Below are 16,105 nucleotides of genomic sequence, written 5' to 3'. Positions count from 1 at the left end.
TTATTTTCTCTCACTTGCTTTGAAACCTTTGTCAGCTTATTACTCACTACAGAAGGTTTCAGTTTCCACATTTGAGGGGGAAGGGTTGTTACTTTTTAAGATCTGTGCTAACTTCTTCCCAACCCATGAGTTAATAGTTGCCTGTTCCCATCCCTGAGCCCTGCAACTTGGGGCTGTTGTTCAGCAGTAACTAGGGAGAGATCACGTCTCAAGTAGCCTAGCCCAAGCCAAAGTTTAATGGTTGTCATTTTTTGTCTCACTATCACAGGGGAGCAATATCTATAAAAGGCACAGCCACAGGGCTCCGTTGCTGATGTTTTTGTTCCTGGGTCTCTGTTCCTGGGTGTAAGAAAGGCCAATTCAGTGAGGAATTTAGAGTTGTGAGCCTGATTTTGATTTTCTGCAGTGCATGGCCACTTACCCACCAGGAATAAAACTCAACACCTATTCCTCGAAGGAAAATTAAGCAGACTCATAGTTTTAGCTTTTGTTTCCTAACAATAACTTGAAACGTTTATCTGGTTTTTGAGTATGCCCATAGTCACAAATATAATGTAATATGAATTTAAATTGTTTTATGTCAGGGAGTACTTAATCCAAAAGACATTTTTGAAAAGATCACTCCAGCAATCCAGAATGGATTGGTGGTGCTAAAAGTTAAAACAATAATAAAAGTATGGGAAAAGAGAGGTAACCACAATGATGTGTTTGGACATAAAGAATTAAAATAATAACGTGAACCATGATGAGTGTAACTTACCTCACAGTTGAAAGTGACAGTACTTATTACAAGAGTATTCATTATTAGTAGAAATAGCAACTGACATAAGGGAGACTCCATACCCCTTAATTAATTCCTGTCATTTTTATTCATCTTTTTTAGGCCTCAGCATAAATCTTAGCTCTCTCCATGTATCACCCTCCATTTGTAGAATTTCATGTTTATGTTGATTTATTTCATTTTTACGTTGTCTGACTTTGTCTTTAGGTTAATAATTAACCATATTGTTGTGTCATAAGAATCTTTTCTTGTTTTCTGAAAAGCAGAATAATGTAGTCCAATTTTATTCCAGTAATAAAATTTCTGCCATTAAGTAGAATTTAAAATAAATAAGGTAAAATTTAAAATCCGACTATAAACTGTAATATTGCTGAGTATAAAACAAAATTTAAAACAAAAGGGAAATGAAACTATAGCTGAGTCTAAAGCAACTCGATGGCCTCCTTGAATTTGCTTTTGGCTTTAAAGATGTAATATTCACATTCACCCCTGTAGCTCTGATATTTTTCCTGCACATAGAAAAACAAGTCATCCTGGTTTTTAAAATTATGTTACCTTTAAACAACCCAAAAACGAAAGGTTAAAGAGCTGCACTGTGACATGTATTTTTTATAGAAACAATAATTTTCTCAATTGATGTTAATACTCAGTCATTTAGACTTTTCAAAGCAATGAAGATATTGAAAATGTCCAAAATTAAAGAGAAATAAGAGGAGCCTGAAAAAACCGGCGTACATGCTTTTTAGGAAAACGCCCTGCAAGCGTGATCCAGATCTCACTGCCACAGTCATGGCTATTTAAGAAGTATCAGTACACATGCCCTCAAAAAGCATTGGAATAGTACAGCTTAATAAACATCTCACAGGTCACTGGAGTGACCTTAATCAATTTACTGAAGAAAGTAGCTTTTCAATGAAGAATTTTAAGACACTTAAAAATTGTTAGCTGAAAAATCAATGCTACTTTTTATAATTACTTTGTTCTGTGAGGTGGTTGCAATTATAATTATTCTGGACATGCAATACTAACTACAAAATATCTAAATGCTGTGACACACCTGTGAAAAAAATTTTTTGAATAATATTTCATTTAGAGATAAAAATATTTACTCAAATATTTTAAAGGCTACAATTATCTCAAAATTTACACACTTGTAATTTAATTTGCAGTTGAGTCTCCTAATGCTCCCCTCTCCATTTCACCTTGCATTTCTACATCTTTTTCTTTTTTTTTTAATTTAAAAAAAATTTTTTTTAAATTATACTTTTAGTTCTAGGGTACATGTGCACGACGTGCAGGTTTGTTACATATGTATACATGTGCCATGTTGGTGTGCTGCACCCATTAACTCATCATTTACATTAGGTATATCTCCTAATGCTATCCCTCCCCCCCGCCCCGCCCCACAATAGGACCCGATGTGTGATGATCCCCTTCCTGTGTCCAAATGATCTCATTGTTCAGTTCGCACCTATGAGTGAGAACATGCAGTATTTGGTTTTCTGTTCTTGCGATAGTTTGCATCTTTTTCAATATGGCCATTTTCGTTGGGACAAAGAGACATAAATTTATACTTTCTTTATAGTATCAACTTTGCTTGTTACTCAGCCCTCCTACTTTCTTGATGGCATTTGCCAAGACTTAGTACAGAGCTTTCCTATTTGTACATCTGCCCTTCACAGAACATAAACCTTGTGTGGCAATCTCAGATCAAAAGCCTACTGTTGGTAGTGGAAAACTTTACAGATTGCAATTGGACTTGTTTCTTCCCTGGAACTGCACAACACCCTCCCTAAGCTCAGAAGGAACTTTGAATTTCAAAGTTAAGGTAGAAGTTTCTCTGTGTACATGGCTATGTTGAATATATCTGAAATTCTTGCTGTTTTGTCAAGTTACATTCATGTAGATCTTACTTGTTTTTTTTTATTTGAATGATAACTTTCTAATTTCTTTAATGGCATATAACTTACTCTTTTCTGACAAATGGGCTTTTTTCCTTAATAATTGTTGTACATTACCTAATTCTTTTGTTTTTTTCTACTCATTTTCCCCTTTTAAAACTGCACTTAAATTTATAAATGTTATGCTTAAAAGAAAGATAAGTTATTTCTTCATTTTCATTGAACTAGTTCTCTATAATAATTTCACTGCATTCATATTTATTTACATGTGATGTATTTTTATTTCTACTAGTTAAAATGCAGGAAATTACAAAGATTAATATCAAAACATGAATGCACCACTGAAATTGACCAATAATTTTGTGATGTGTATTCACAGCTATATTTTAAAAATAAACATAGGATTGCAGATACAGATGAAATGCTTTAGGGATCTATCCAGAGAGAGACAATAAATATTACAAATTGTTTACATTAGGCAGTAATTTTCTACATATTGTTATAAGTAGAATGTCACCACCCAAAGATGCCAGACCCAAATCCCTACAATCTATGGATAGATCATGTTACGTGGTAAAGCTGAATTATGGATGTAGATGGAAATAAGTTTGCAAATTTGATGATTAGCTTAAAATAGGAAGATTATCTTTGGGTTATCCTAGTGGGCCAACTGCAATCACACGTGTCCTTTAAAGTAAGAGTGAGGCAGAAGAGGAGTCAGATAGGTTTTTTTGAAGATGCTATGCTGTAGGCTTTAAAGATGGAGGGAAATACTATAAGTCAAGAAAATAGGCAGCCTTTAGAAGCTTGAAAAGGCAAAGAACTGAATTCGTTCTTCCATCAAGGAATGCAGCTTTGCCAAGGCTGATTGAAGGACAATGAGATTTCTAACCTATAGAACTATTAGAGTATATTTGTGTTGTTTTAATCCACTAAGTTTGTGCTAATTTTTTTATAGCAGCACTAGGAAACTAAAACAAATATACATCCACTATAAATGTATGTTTGCAAAAACCTTTAATTGTATTTTAAATAATTAGATTTTACAGTTTATCTGTTTCCTTTACCTACAAATCCTAGTGCCTGACTATATTCACAAGTCTTGTCTTTAGCTGCTTTCATGAGACTGAGTATGTCTGATATGATGTGAGCAAAAGCAACCTGCACCACCTAAGATGAAGCCTATTGAGAAGATCACAGAAAACCCTCCACACTCTCTATCAAACATTTACTGACTGAATACAGAGGAATAGGAGACCGTAAAAGCTGCAGAACCCCATGATCGAAGGACTGAATGATGGTGTGGAACACAGCCTCCACTCCTTTCCTTACTGCCGACATAACAGTCAACTGTGACATGACCAAAATTCTATGATAAGTTGCTGACATCTGGCGTTGTTTAATCCTTGTTACTCTTTCTCCTGCCTTCTCAAAGGCAGATCCCTAGTCGGTATGACTTGAAAAGTACAACATCTAATTCTAACTAAATTGTTGAGATTTTCTTTCCATACAGCACTGTATTTGATACTTAATTGATGAGATTATATAAAAATTTACTTATTTTAATTACTAGCAAGACATCTTTGTAATAATAAACTGCGATGTAATATATTTATCCACTTTAGCAGTAGTTTTGGGAAGATACACACACACAAACATATATGTGATATGTGGATATATAGTAACTGTACTTTGGAAATATATATACATGCACAAAAAGAGAGACATGTATGAAATAGTTTTGGAATATATATATGTAGAACAACTTTACAAAATTCCAAAATAACCACACTATAACCAACAATATATCCCAAAAGTAATAAAATGGATATATAAATTTTAAAAGTTGGTAATCATATGGCTTTTTGGATATTTTGTCAAGTTGCTCCCCAAATTATTCTTAAATACTATCAAAACTGAAATCACTGCCAACAACGTAAAGGGGCTCCAGTCATCCCTATCCTTGTAATTATAGGGTATTGTCAGAACAATAATGACGTAGGTATAAAATACAGGTATAAAGTCTAATTCCCATTTTGTTTTCAATTCCCATGACTATTAGATTAGCAGGGTAGGGTGTTTGGCATTTTGTTGCTTTTATGGATCTCGTTGCTCTCAATTGCCTGTTAGCACTTTGTGAAAACATATTTAAAACCTGAGTTTAATTATCACTCATTGTTCTGAACTTAGTCGTATGGTTACACTTGATTCAAAGTGGGACATTGGCATTTAACTTGCATTTTTCTCCCTCAAATAAAACGTGAGCTATATTACAGTGAGGAAAGGATAAGGGGAGATTGGATGAATAGTAGTGGTCTCTACCTTCACCCCTTTTTATATTTCTAAGTTGTCTGTAATTTATAAGCTTAAACAGTAGATGCAGATATATGGGGAGGTGCCTCCAAACCTATCTTTTAGATCATTAAAAAAAATTGCTTTCCTCTATCCTATTTTAAGATACCTGCTCTAAATTTTTTATAAATGTATTGCATTTTTTATTTAAACGTAATATTTATTTTTCTGAGTCAGAAAGTTATTTGACTTGGAGTTTTTGTTCATGATGGATATGAAAGAAAAATCTATCTTCTAAAATATGTGTAACATGTTGTTTAATCATCATTTATTAGCTCTTCTCAGTTTTATTTTTTATAATTTATCTATCAGATAAATTTGGATTTGATTTAAAAATAATGATTCTATTTAACTATTAGGGTTTACATGAGTATTAGAAGACGTGGCGAGTGAAGTTTGGGGACACTCAAAGAAGTCAGGGAAACTGCATCTGATAAGTTAAGGAAGGAGATACTAGACAGTTTTATTAAGACATTCTCAGCTGTAGTTCTCCTAATGTCAGTAGGAACCTGCAAGCAATTCTTAGGATTCTTTGTTTCCACCAACCATCTCAGGCTACAGCTTAAAAGTTATTTGCTAGTCATTTTCAAGACGCTACCATGAATCACACGTCTGCACATCCCAGATCTCTCTCACCTCATCTACTTGGTATGGAATCTGAATCTCATCCCAGTTCCTTTCTTTGACAAATTCTCACCCAGAATAGCAGAAGGAAGGGAATTAGGAAATATAGTATCAGCTTTTTCTCTTTTCTGTAGTTCAGAAGGAAGACAGTAGAAGTGAGAAGACGGTTGTTTAAAGCAGAAAATTCAACATAGATGACATGTTTCTACTTCTGATATATATAGAAGTTGTATTTCTTTATATATTATATATTTTATATTTATATATGGTATATAGTATTATATATAATACCAAATACATATATATAATATTAATAATGTGATCACACAACTGCTCTCCAGCCTGGGCAACACAGACCCTGTCTCAAATACTCAAATATATATATATATATAGTCTGCAAAGCCTAAAATATTTACTAATTGGCTCTTTGCAGAAAACTCTGGCCAACTCCTGGTTTAGTAGATGAATGATCCTTTGATATATTTTAATAAAAGTTTTACCCAATATACTGAAACGTTTATATTAAATATAGATCCCCATGTACAGTTCCTTGGCAATATTCAGATTGAAGATCCAATATTTCAGCACTCAGGCACTGACAACAAAATTTAATAACTAGCAATCAAGGTACAGTGTCAATGTAGCGTGTAGCTTCCATTTGCAACACAGCAGATATTACAAGAATTCTAACAAAGTTATCTTAAGATGTGTTATCAAACTAAAGGTTTTAATACATTTTAATTGTGAAATAATCAGTTTACTCTAGATCTAACCTCATTTGTCTAAAATGGTTGCATACTACATGATTTTCTGGAAATGAAAATTGAGCTATTTCCTATTGGTAAAGATTTACTTTTGATAATGATAATTTCCTACTGAAAAGGATCCACCTTTTTGATATAATGATGCTGTAATAAATGTCCTTATACATAAGTATATATGTAACAAATCTATATAAATATCCTTAACTTACGTATATATCCTTACTATGCTATATATGTGTGTGTGTGAATATGCCATTAAACTAATGTTTGAAATGTGTTCACCAACAGTGTGCAAAATGTCTTTTTCAATGAGACCATTTCCTTTGCAGCAACACAGATCAAGATGGAGACCATTATCCTGAGCAAACCAATGCAGGAACAGAAAATCCAATGCCACATATTCTTGCTCATTAGTGGGAACTGAACAATGAGAATTCATGGACACAAAGAGGAGAGTAACAGACACCAGGGTCTGCTTGAGAGTGGAGTGTGGCAGGAGGGAGACGACCAAAAAACTACCTTTTGGGTATTTTGCTTATTATGTGGCTGATGAAATAATCTGTAGCCCAAACCTCCTTGATACAGTTTACCTATATAGGCAAATAGATCTTGCTGAAGAGGAAGAATGATTGGCTAAGATAATCCACCAGGACAGCTGGCATATGTTTAGACATAGCTAAATTGAATGCTTTCTGAGGAGGAGTGTATTAGTCTGTTCTCACAGTGCTATAAAGACATACCTGAGACTGGGTAATTGAAAAAGAAAAGAGATTGAATTGGCTCACAGTTCCGTGGGCTGTACAGACTTACATTTATAAGGAGGCCTCAGGAAACTTACAATCATGGCAGAAGGCAAAAAGGAAGCAAGCACATATTCACACGGCTGAAAGGAGTCAGGGGAGGTGCTACACACGTTTTAAACAAGCAGATCTCAGGAGAACTTTCTCTTCAGACAGCACTAGGGGGATGAGGCTAAACCACTAGAAGCCACCTCCGTGATCCAATCACCTTACACCAAGCCCCTCCTCCAACACTGGTCATTACAATTCCACATGAGTGGAATTGGGAGTGGAGGGTGCACAAATCCAAACCATGTCAAGAAGCATTTTAAAAACTGAGGGAAGTTCTAATAGATGGCAAGTCAGGAAAGGGCATTCCATCAGCATAATACTCCTCTCAATCCATGCCAAAGCAGGAGAAAGGGAAAAGTGCAAGGATGAAGATGGGACACAGCAAAATGACAGGATGACTCACAAGATGACCACTGTGGAAAGCATTTACTGACTCAAAATCCAAACCATGAAGACAATAAGAGCAAATTTGCTGAGTTTCTATGCTCTTTTTTTTTTTTAGGGAAGGGCAAAAGCCAGACCCTTGACTTTTTTTTTTTTTATTATACTTTAATCTAGGGTACATGTGCATAACGTGCAGGTTTGTTACATATGTATACTTGTGCCATGTTGGTGTGCTGCACCCATCAACTCGTCAGCACCCATCAACTCGTCATTTACATCAGGAATAACTCCCAGTGCAATCCCTTCCCCTCCCCCCTCCCCGTGATAGGCCCGGGTGTGTGATGTTCCCCTTCCCGAGTCCAAGTGATCTCATTGTTCAGTTCCCACCTACGAGTGAGAACATGCGGTGTTTGGTTTTCTGTTCTTGTGATAGTTTGCTGAGAATGATGGTTTCCAGCTGCATCCATGTCCCTACAAAGGACTCAAACTCATCCTTTGTTATGGCTGCATAGTATTCCATGGTGTATATGTGCCACATTTTCTTAATCCAGTCTGTCACTGATGGACATTTGGGTTGATTCCAAGTCTTTGCTATTGTGAATAGTGCTGCAATAAACATACATGTGCATGTGTCTTTATAGCAGCATGATTTGTAATCCTTTGGGTTTATACCCAGTAATGGGATGGCTGGGTCATGTGGTACTTCTAGTTCTAGATCTTTGAGGAATCGCCATACTGTTTTCCATAATGGTTGAACTAGTTTACAATCCCACCAACAGTGTAAAAGTGTTCCTATTTCTCCACATCCTCTCCAGCACCTGTTGTTTCCTGACTTTTTAATGATTGCCATTCTAACTGGTGTGAGATGGTATCTCATTGTGGTTTTGATTTGCATTTCTCTGATGGCCAGTGATGATGAGCATTTTTTCATGTGTCTGTTGGCTGTATGAATGTCTTCTTTTGAGAAATGTCTGTTCATATCCTTTGCCCACTTTTTGATGGGGTTGTTTGTTTTTTCCTTGTAAATTTGTTTGAGTTCTTTGTAGGTTCTGGATATTAGCCCTTTGCCAGATGAGTAGATTGCAAAAATTTTCTCCCATTCTGTAGGTTGCCTGTTCAACATTGTTATTGTTAATTAACATCATCACCGCCTGCTCTTAAGTGTCTAGATACTTTCTAGAATCTAGTATTACTTTCACTCAAATGTTTTTTGGATATGCCCTGTCATGCATGTGATATTGCATCAACATTCTACATTAACCACAGCAAGATGACTATGTAAGATATGGGATCACTTTAGGGGAGTGTATTTCTACCATATTTTGAGAAGGAAAATGAAGTAGAGATGTCCATTTGTCAATTTCCTCTACATTATGTTAAACATTCAAAGAGATTATTTTATTTATTTCAAAGATGCATTCATGTTGAAATTAAAATTTAAATTAAGAAAATTTATAAACTGAGTCAAAAGAAAAGTAAGCGAGGCAGTTGGTTAATGTGTCGGTTAATGCCACCATACTTCTGCATGACCTGGAAGCGTCAGGCATAAATGACTCTAAAGTATTCGGCATGTGGCCAGGTGTGGTAGCTCATGCTGTCATTCCAGGATGTTGAGAGGCTGAAGCAGGTGGATTGCTTGAGACCAAGCAAGGCAACATGGTGAAACCCCATCTCTATGAAAATATGAAAATTAGCCAAGCATGGGGGTGCCTGCCTTTTAGTACCAGCTACTGGAAAGGCTAAGGTGAGAGGATCATTTGAGCCCAGGAGGTCGAGGCTGCAGTAAGCTCTGGTTGCACCACTGCACTCCAGCCTGGGTGAAAGAGGGAGAGCCTCTGCCCAGGACTCTTAGGACAGCACTATACCCATAGGGATTGCCCGCAGTAACTTCACATTTGAGTGGAAGTGGAGATCATATGTACCTATGCCAATAGGTAGCAAAGGAAAAACATAAGAAATCATGGCAGAAATGACCCAAAGAATGAAAAAGGGTGGGAGTAATTGAGAGAGGCTTTCTGGTGATACAATTTGAACTGATTTCTGGAGAATGGGTTGAATTCCAATAGGGGGAGATGGACCAAAGTTAATTTTGATGAGAGAAATGTCTGGAGCAAAATCTCGAAAAGGAAAACAGGCCCATTTGAAGTGTTAATGAGGGTCCAGTGGGATGCGGTGCAGGAAGAGAGTTCTCAGAGAAAAGGTAGTTGGTCTGATAGGTCAGGGTCTTGCAGGCCGAGGCAAATATTCCATTATTCATTATTCCATTTTTCAGATTGGAAAATAGACACCGAGGGTTCAGGGTCACAAAGCCAGGAAGCGAATCTGGCTGGTCTAGTGGTAGCACCCTCTTCTTAAATGATCCATTAAAGGGCCTCTTTTCCAGGCACTCCAAACATTTTCTCCATCTTTAGCTTCTCCAGAGTATCATGAGGCTCCCTGTCTAACTCACAGGACAGGGTCTCAGAAAAGCAACAGATCGCAACTCATACTAGCTTTTAAATAACAACTTTATAATACTGCAAAACAAGAAATTCAGAGGTTGGGCGAGAGCTAGCACTGGTTAGTCCAGCAGTTCAACAGTAAATCCAAGGACCTGGGTAATCGTTCACCTCTCCACCTCTCCACACCACCATCCTCATGGGCCAGCTTCTACCTCCTCCTGAATGCTGTACCTTTCCCTAGCTTTCTCCTTGATTTTAGCTCAAGTGCTGCTTCCTTCTTGGGGCCAGCCTTTCCTGCCTCCCTCTTGGTGTCAGTCCACCTTCCCAGGCTCTTGCAGCACACCTGGGTCTGCTGCACTTCCCCTTATTACATAATTCTCTGACTAATGTCAGCTCTTTCTGTTCTAAGCTCTACTAGGGAAGAAATTCTGTGCATTTTGCTCACTATTGAACCGTGGAGTCGACCACTCAAATACTTGTCAAATGAGTAAATGGTAGCTCTGTGCATGGCCAAGGAACCCAAGAAACACAAGAAACATGCAAACTACCAAAATACTCTTCACAACTCACTCCCCTCTGGAGAGTTTTCCCTGAGGCACATTCCTGTTGGTTTCTTCCCCTCAAGAAGCATTCTCCTGTCTCCTTCCTGTAAAAGCCAAGTTTTTCTCAGATAGCCACAACATGCCCCATGCAAAGAGATTTGGATTATTCTATCATTTGGACATACTCTGTGCACACTATGCAGGTCCACAGGGTGCTGGTTGCCCCAGCTGTTACTGGTGGTCTTCATGTAGCCAAGATATCGCTAGTGCATGTGGAGAAAATAGAGCAACTGGAGAGAAACTGAGGAGGTAAAAGTGGGCAGGGTTTGGTGATGTTTGGGGATATGAGGGATAAGACAGGTTTTCTTAGGAAAATCTCCCGTTTTTTCCTTTTGGATAATGGTATAGATGAATAAAAGTTCCAATCACGGGGATAGAAAACACTGGAAAATACGAGATTCATTCAGGCAAGTCTGTCATACACTATTCCATCATCAGTTTCATACGTGAAAGGGAGTCAGATCTCATCTCCACCTTGTTTGCTTCTATCATACTGTGTTCTACCTTGTTGGATCAAGTTATCACCCTCCTCCTGGTAGTGGACTTACCTACTAGTGTTTGCACCTCCTCCTTGGCAGCCTAGAAGCTCTGAGACAGCAGGAGCAGTGTGTGTGCACGCATGTGTGTGTGTGTGACTGGATTCCCCACAGCACATTATTGTTTCATCCATAGTAAATGGTGGAGGAATATTTGCGGGCCTTAGCTGGACTGCAGCATTGTGGAGGTCAGATAACCACATTTGATAGACAAGTTGCATTCTAACCTTGAAGCACACAAAATACCCATCTTATCAGCCTCGCTCACACCGGCTGTGCCTTTCCTTTGTGGTTGTATGTTTGAAGAGCTCATGCCGCAAGCTTCTTAAAAAGGGGATTGGACGTTCACCAGCCTCAGGCTGCACGGCAGGGTGACTGTGTCTTTGAATATCCCGGATGGAGGCTGGTCATCCTTTTGTCTTGGGGTGAATAGACTACTCAGGAAGGCAGGGATGTGTGCACCCCCCATTCTTGTTAATGACTTTGCATTTTATTTTGGCAGATCTAAAATAATATTTCAAAAGCAGTGTAGAAGCAGATGGGGACATTACTTGTAATCGTTTAGTATTGTTATGACATGACATTTGCTTACAGAGAGAGAGGCAAGCCACCATCTTCAAGGGAGGCTATAGTCAGTGACCGTGTGATGCTGGTGTTCATGTTGCAATATCATGACAACTGCCTCCCAGTACTGGACTTGATTACTCCTGCTGCATTCCCAGTGATAACTGAGTTGCTTAATTTACGTTCTTCACCACTGTTTGTGAAAGGAAAGTTAGAAAACTACACTATATGTAGCTTCATGCACTGAAAATTTGACGTTATCAAAGGAGGCATGATCTTGTCTCTCTCTATCCCTCTCTAAATGTTTTCTATGATCATATTCAAAGGCTCATGGGGTGAACGGGTCATCAAGGAAGGGCTGGTAACTCAACCACAGGTAAAATATTACAAACATCTGAAACCTGCATTTTTACAGGTGAGAGAAATGAGGCCAGAAATGTTAAGTGCCTCATGTTGAATACAATTTTATTTGGTGATCAGGCAGCCCTGGGTTCAAATCCAGCCTCTATTGCTACCAATTAAGCCGCTTAACTCCATCTGATCCTCAGGTTGCCCATCTGTGGTAATAAGCAGTAATAGCAGCTCTCCTGCAGGACTATGGTGAGAATTACAGCTCAGGCAACGATCATCATACTTCTTGGCACAGAGGTGTTCACTACCTAGGCAGTGTTATTAGATCTAAAGTCACAAAGGGAGTTTTTGAGAAAGATGGAATGAAAACTTGTTTCTCTCAACTCTGAGCTTATTAGGTCACACTGTTTTTGCTTGAATAAAGCAGCCCTGGAGTCTCTCAAGGGAGGGTGTTTGTAACATCTGCTCAGGCACGGTTTCATTTACCATATACCCAGAGACTAGCCCTGTACAAGTTGTGGGGAGATACTCACGGGAATTGGCGGACTTTTGGTCAAATATTTTCCCTAAACCCAGGTCTCTATGGCATTCTACAGAACACTCTGTATCCTTCTAAGGGACACTAGAAGAGCAAATGGATTGTACAGTGAGTTACAAATAAAATGGCCAATCTCAGCATGAAAGACTGAGGGTGTTACCTAAATGAGGACACAGACCTCTCCATCTACATACAGGCAACCCTAAGTGACCATGAGCCTGCCAGAAAGAAAGAACATGCTCTGTAAAAGTTTAATAACAGTGATGAATATTTGAACTTCAGCTCCAGAGCAGATCAGTGGCCTCCCTGCCAGGAACAGAAGCCAAAATACATCAGAATTCTTGAAGGCCCTGAAAGGTAAATGAGAATCCTAGTGTATGGCAAAACATTCCCACAAAAGAAGGGCTCCGTGTGTAGAGACTTAGAAAGAATTCCCAACTTCAGTCCCTTCAGAACCAGAAGCAAAGGTAGGGGACAGCGCAATTAAGTGGCCCTAGATATTTGCCAGGAACTAGAGCCTTCCGGAGAAGTCCAGTTTTCCTATGCAGGGAGAGGACTGGGAGTTCTCTGGTCAGAAGCGTTGTGCCTTTGTTTTCATGAAGACTTTTGGAGTCCCCCAGCATTGGAGGAACATTGCCTTACTGCAGACTCAAGCACAGTCTCTTACCTGGTAAGAAAAATGGAGCTGCATGCAGCTGCTGAAAACTTTAACCAGAAACCCAAAGATGTTGGCACAAAGAAAGGAGGGCTGAAGAAAAGTGACCATGAAAAAACACATTTAGCTCTTAATCTGACCCGTTTCTTCTGGGCCAGGCCTGGTGCCAGGAATGTGGTGATGAAGGAGGCCTGAGCTGAGATCGTGAGGATGAGAAGGGAGTCCACCGTGTAGGGATCTGGGATGATGAAAGGGACCAGCGGATTAGGGGACTCCGCGGCCAGAACTTCTGCTGAGTGGAAAAGGGCTTGGAGTAACTGAGGTCAGCTGGATTCCTTAAGTACTGCTCAGAGCCCTTGAAGCCATCTAAGGGCACACTTCTCAGGCCTGCTCCAAGCCACGCTCAACTGGGAATCTTTTAAGGACAGCTGCTCTGTTAGGCTTGCCTGAGATGGTGTAGTTTTCTCCCGCCGTGGTAGAGGCAGAGACAGTTAAGAGTGCAGGAGCCGGGCCTCACAATGCCGTGGACTAGGGTAAAAGAGGACCCCGGCCTCTCCCAGCCTTGGGCTAAAACATGGGAGGATCCCGACCTGTGGTTCCATGGACCCCTGCAATGCCATGCGCCCTAGGTTATGCTACTGAAGGACCTCTCCGCCCTGGACTAAGGCACCGGAGGATCCTGGCCCTGCCCCGCCCCGCGGTGTCCTGGACTGTGCCACTGCAGAACCCCAGCCCCTCCACACCCTGGACTCTGGCTCTGGAGGACTCCGGCCCTGGCTCGCCCTGAACTATTCCTGCCCCTCAGCGCGCTGGACTGTGTTTCCAGAGAACCTGGTCCTGTGGCAACTTGGGCTACAGTAGCGTGGACTCCAGGACCCCAGTCCTGCCGGGCCCTAGACCAAGACCCAGCAGGACCCGCCATCCCCTGTACTAGGGCACCAGAGGACCCACACCTTGCCGTGCCCTGGACTACATCTTGAAAGGACCCCCCATCCGCTGAGCACTGGACTCCAGCACAGAGGGACCCCCGCCATGGAGATACGAACCACCCCTGCCCCACCGCACCCTGGACTACCGCACGCCAAGACTCTCGCCTGAACGCACCCTACACTCTGGCATGGGAAATCCAGCCCCTCAGAGCCCTGGACTCTGGCATTGGAGGACTCCCACTCCGCTACGTCCTGGACTCCGGCACCAGAGGACTCCTGTCCCGCGGCACCCTGGACACCTGCACTAGAAAACCCTGTCTCCTCTCCCCCTAGACTATAGGAGGGGAGGACTCTGCAAACCGACTCCAGCACAGTAATACCCCTGACCCGCCATGCCTTGTATTCCAGCACTGGAGGACCCCCTGCCACGGCGCTCTCTGGACTACCCCTGCCCCACTGCATCCTGCCCTACAGCACAGCAGGACAGCCTTACCACTGCGCGCTGGACTGAGGCAGGACAGGACTGGGGCCTCGTGTGTGATGGACTGCAGGGCGAGCTGACCCCCGCCCCACCGCGCGTTGGACTATGGCACAGGGGGACCACCACTCCCGCATGCCCTGGACCACCGCAGCACAGGTTCCCCCACTCCCCCGCGCCGGGAAAACGGCACTGGAGGACCCCGGTCCAACCCCTCCACGGACTCCACCACGGAAGACCCTCGCCCTGCTGCGCCCTGTACAAAGGCACAGGAGGACACAGTCTCACTGCCCCGTGGGCTATCGCACAGGAAATCCCCCACCCCCATAGTGCCAGAGACTCTGACAAGAAAAGACCCCTGCCACCTGCTCCCAGGACTACAACAAGGCAGGAACCACACTCCTCTGATGTCCTCACTGTGGGAACTGTGAACCCCGGCCCTGGTATGCCCTGTACTAAGTCACCCAATGACCCCGACCCCACCAGGTCGTGAACTCCAGCACTGGAGGACCATTGCCTTACTGCGGACTCAAGTACTGGACTATGGCAGGGCAGGATCCCTGTCCCACCATGCCCTACACTATGGCATGGGAGGACCCAGTCTCACTGTGCTCTGGACTCCAACACCCTACACAGGGGACTCCCACTCCACCACGTCCTGGACAAGAGAACCCCCGCCCCCCTGCACCCTGGATGTAGGAAGGCAGGAATCCCGCCCTGTCACGCTCCGGACTGTGGCACCTGAGGGTCCACCCCCCAGCGCGCCCTGGACTACTGCTCCGCAGGACTCCTGTTCTGCCGCGCCCTGGACTATGGCATCAGAGGACCCAGCTCCCCGCGACCTGGACTATGGCACCAGAGGACCCAGCTCCCCTGCGTCTTGGACTAAGGCAACAGAGGACCCAGCTTCCCGCGACCTGGACTGTGGCACCACAGGACCCAGCACCGGGCGTGCTGGACTAAGGCACAGTAGGACTCCGGCCGCATTGTGTACTCCTGTACAGGAGGACCCTTGCAGGGCAGCACACTTGACTGAGCTACTGAAGGAGCCACACTCCTGCCTCACCCTGGACTAAGGCACTGGAGAACTCTTCCTCCGCAGAGCCGCAGACTCTTGTAGGAGAGAACCTCCACCCAGCCTGCCCTGGACTGTGGCCCAGTAGGGCCCACACCACGTCATGGACTCCTGTACTGGAGGAAGAATAGTGATAAATGTCCAGGTTTACAAGTTGAAAAGTAGCAATTCATGTGTTACAATGAATGGATTTGATGTAAAATTACAAATGCTGAAACCATTATGTGTAATTGCTTAGCCAGAGCAATTACACAAGACAAAGAAATAAAATAAATCCAT

General features: G+C 41.8%; 1 pseudogene; it reads left to right on the top strand.

Moving 5' to 3' along the window:
- The window catches only part of LOC105514382, a 35,682-nt pseudogene extending 22,143 nt beyond the window's left edge, over window positions 1-13,539 (top strand).
- The last annotated feature ends 2,566 nt before the right edge of the window (window positions 13,540-16,105 follow it).

This window comes from Colobus angolensis, unplaced genomic scaffold (genome assembly GCF_000951035.1).
Source record: "Colobus angolensis palliatus isolate OR3802 unplaced genomic scaffold, Cang.pa_1.0 Scaffold243, whole genome shotgun sequence".
Classification (NCBI taxonomy): Eukaryota; Metazoa; Chordata; class Mammalia; order Primates; family Cercopithecidae; genus Colobus; species Colobus angolensis.
Note: the sequence above shows the minus strand (reverse complement) of the source record. Positions and strands in the feature narration are given on the sequence as shown.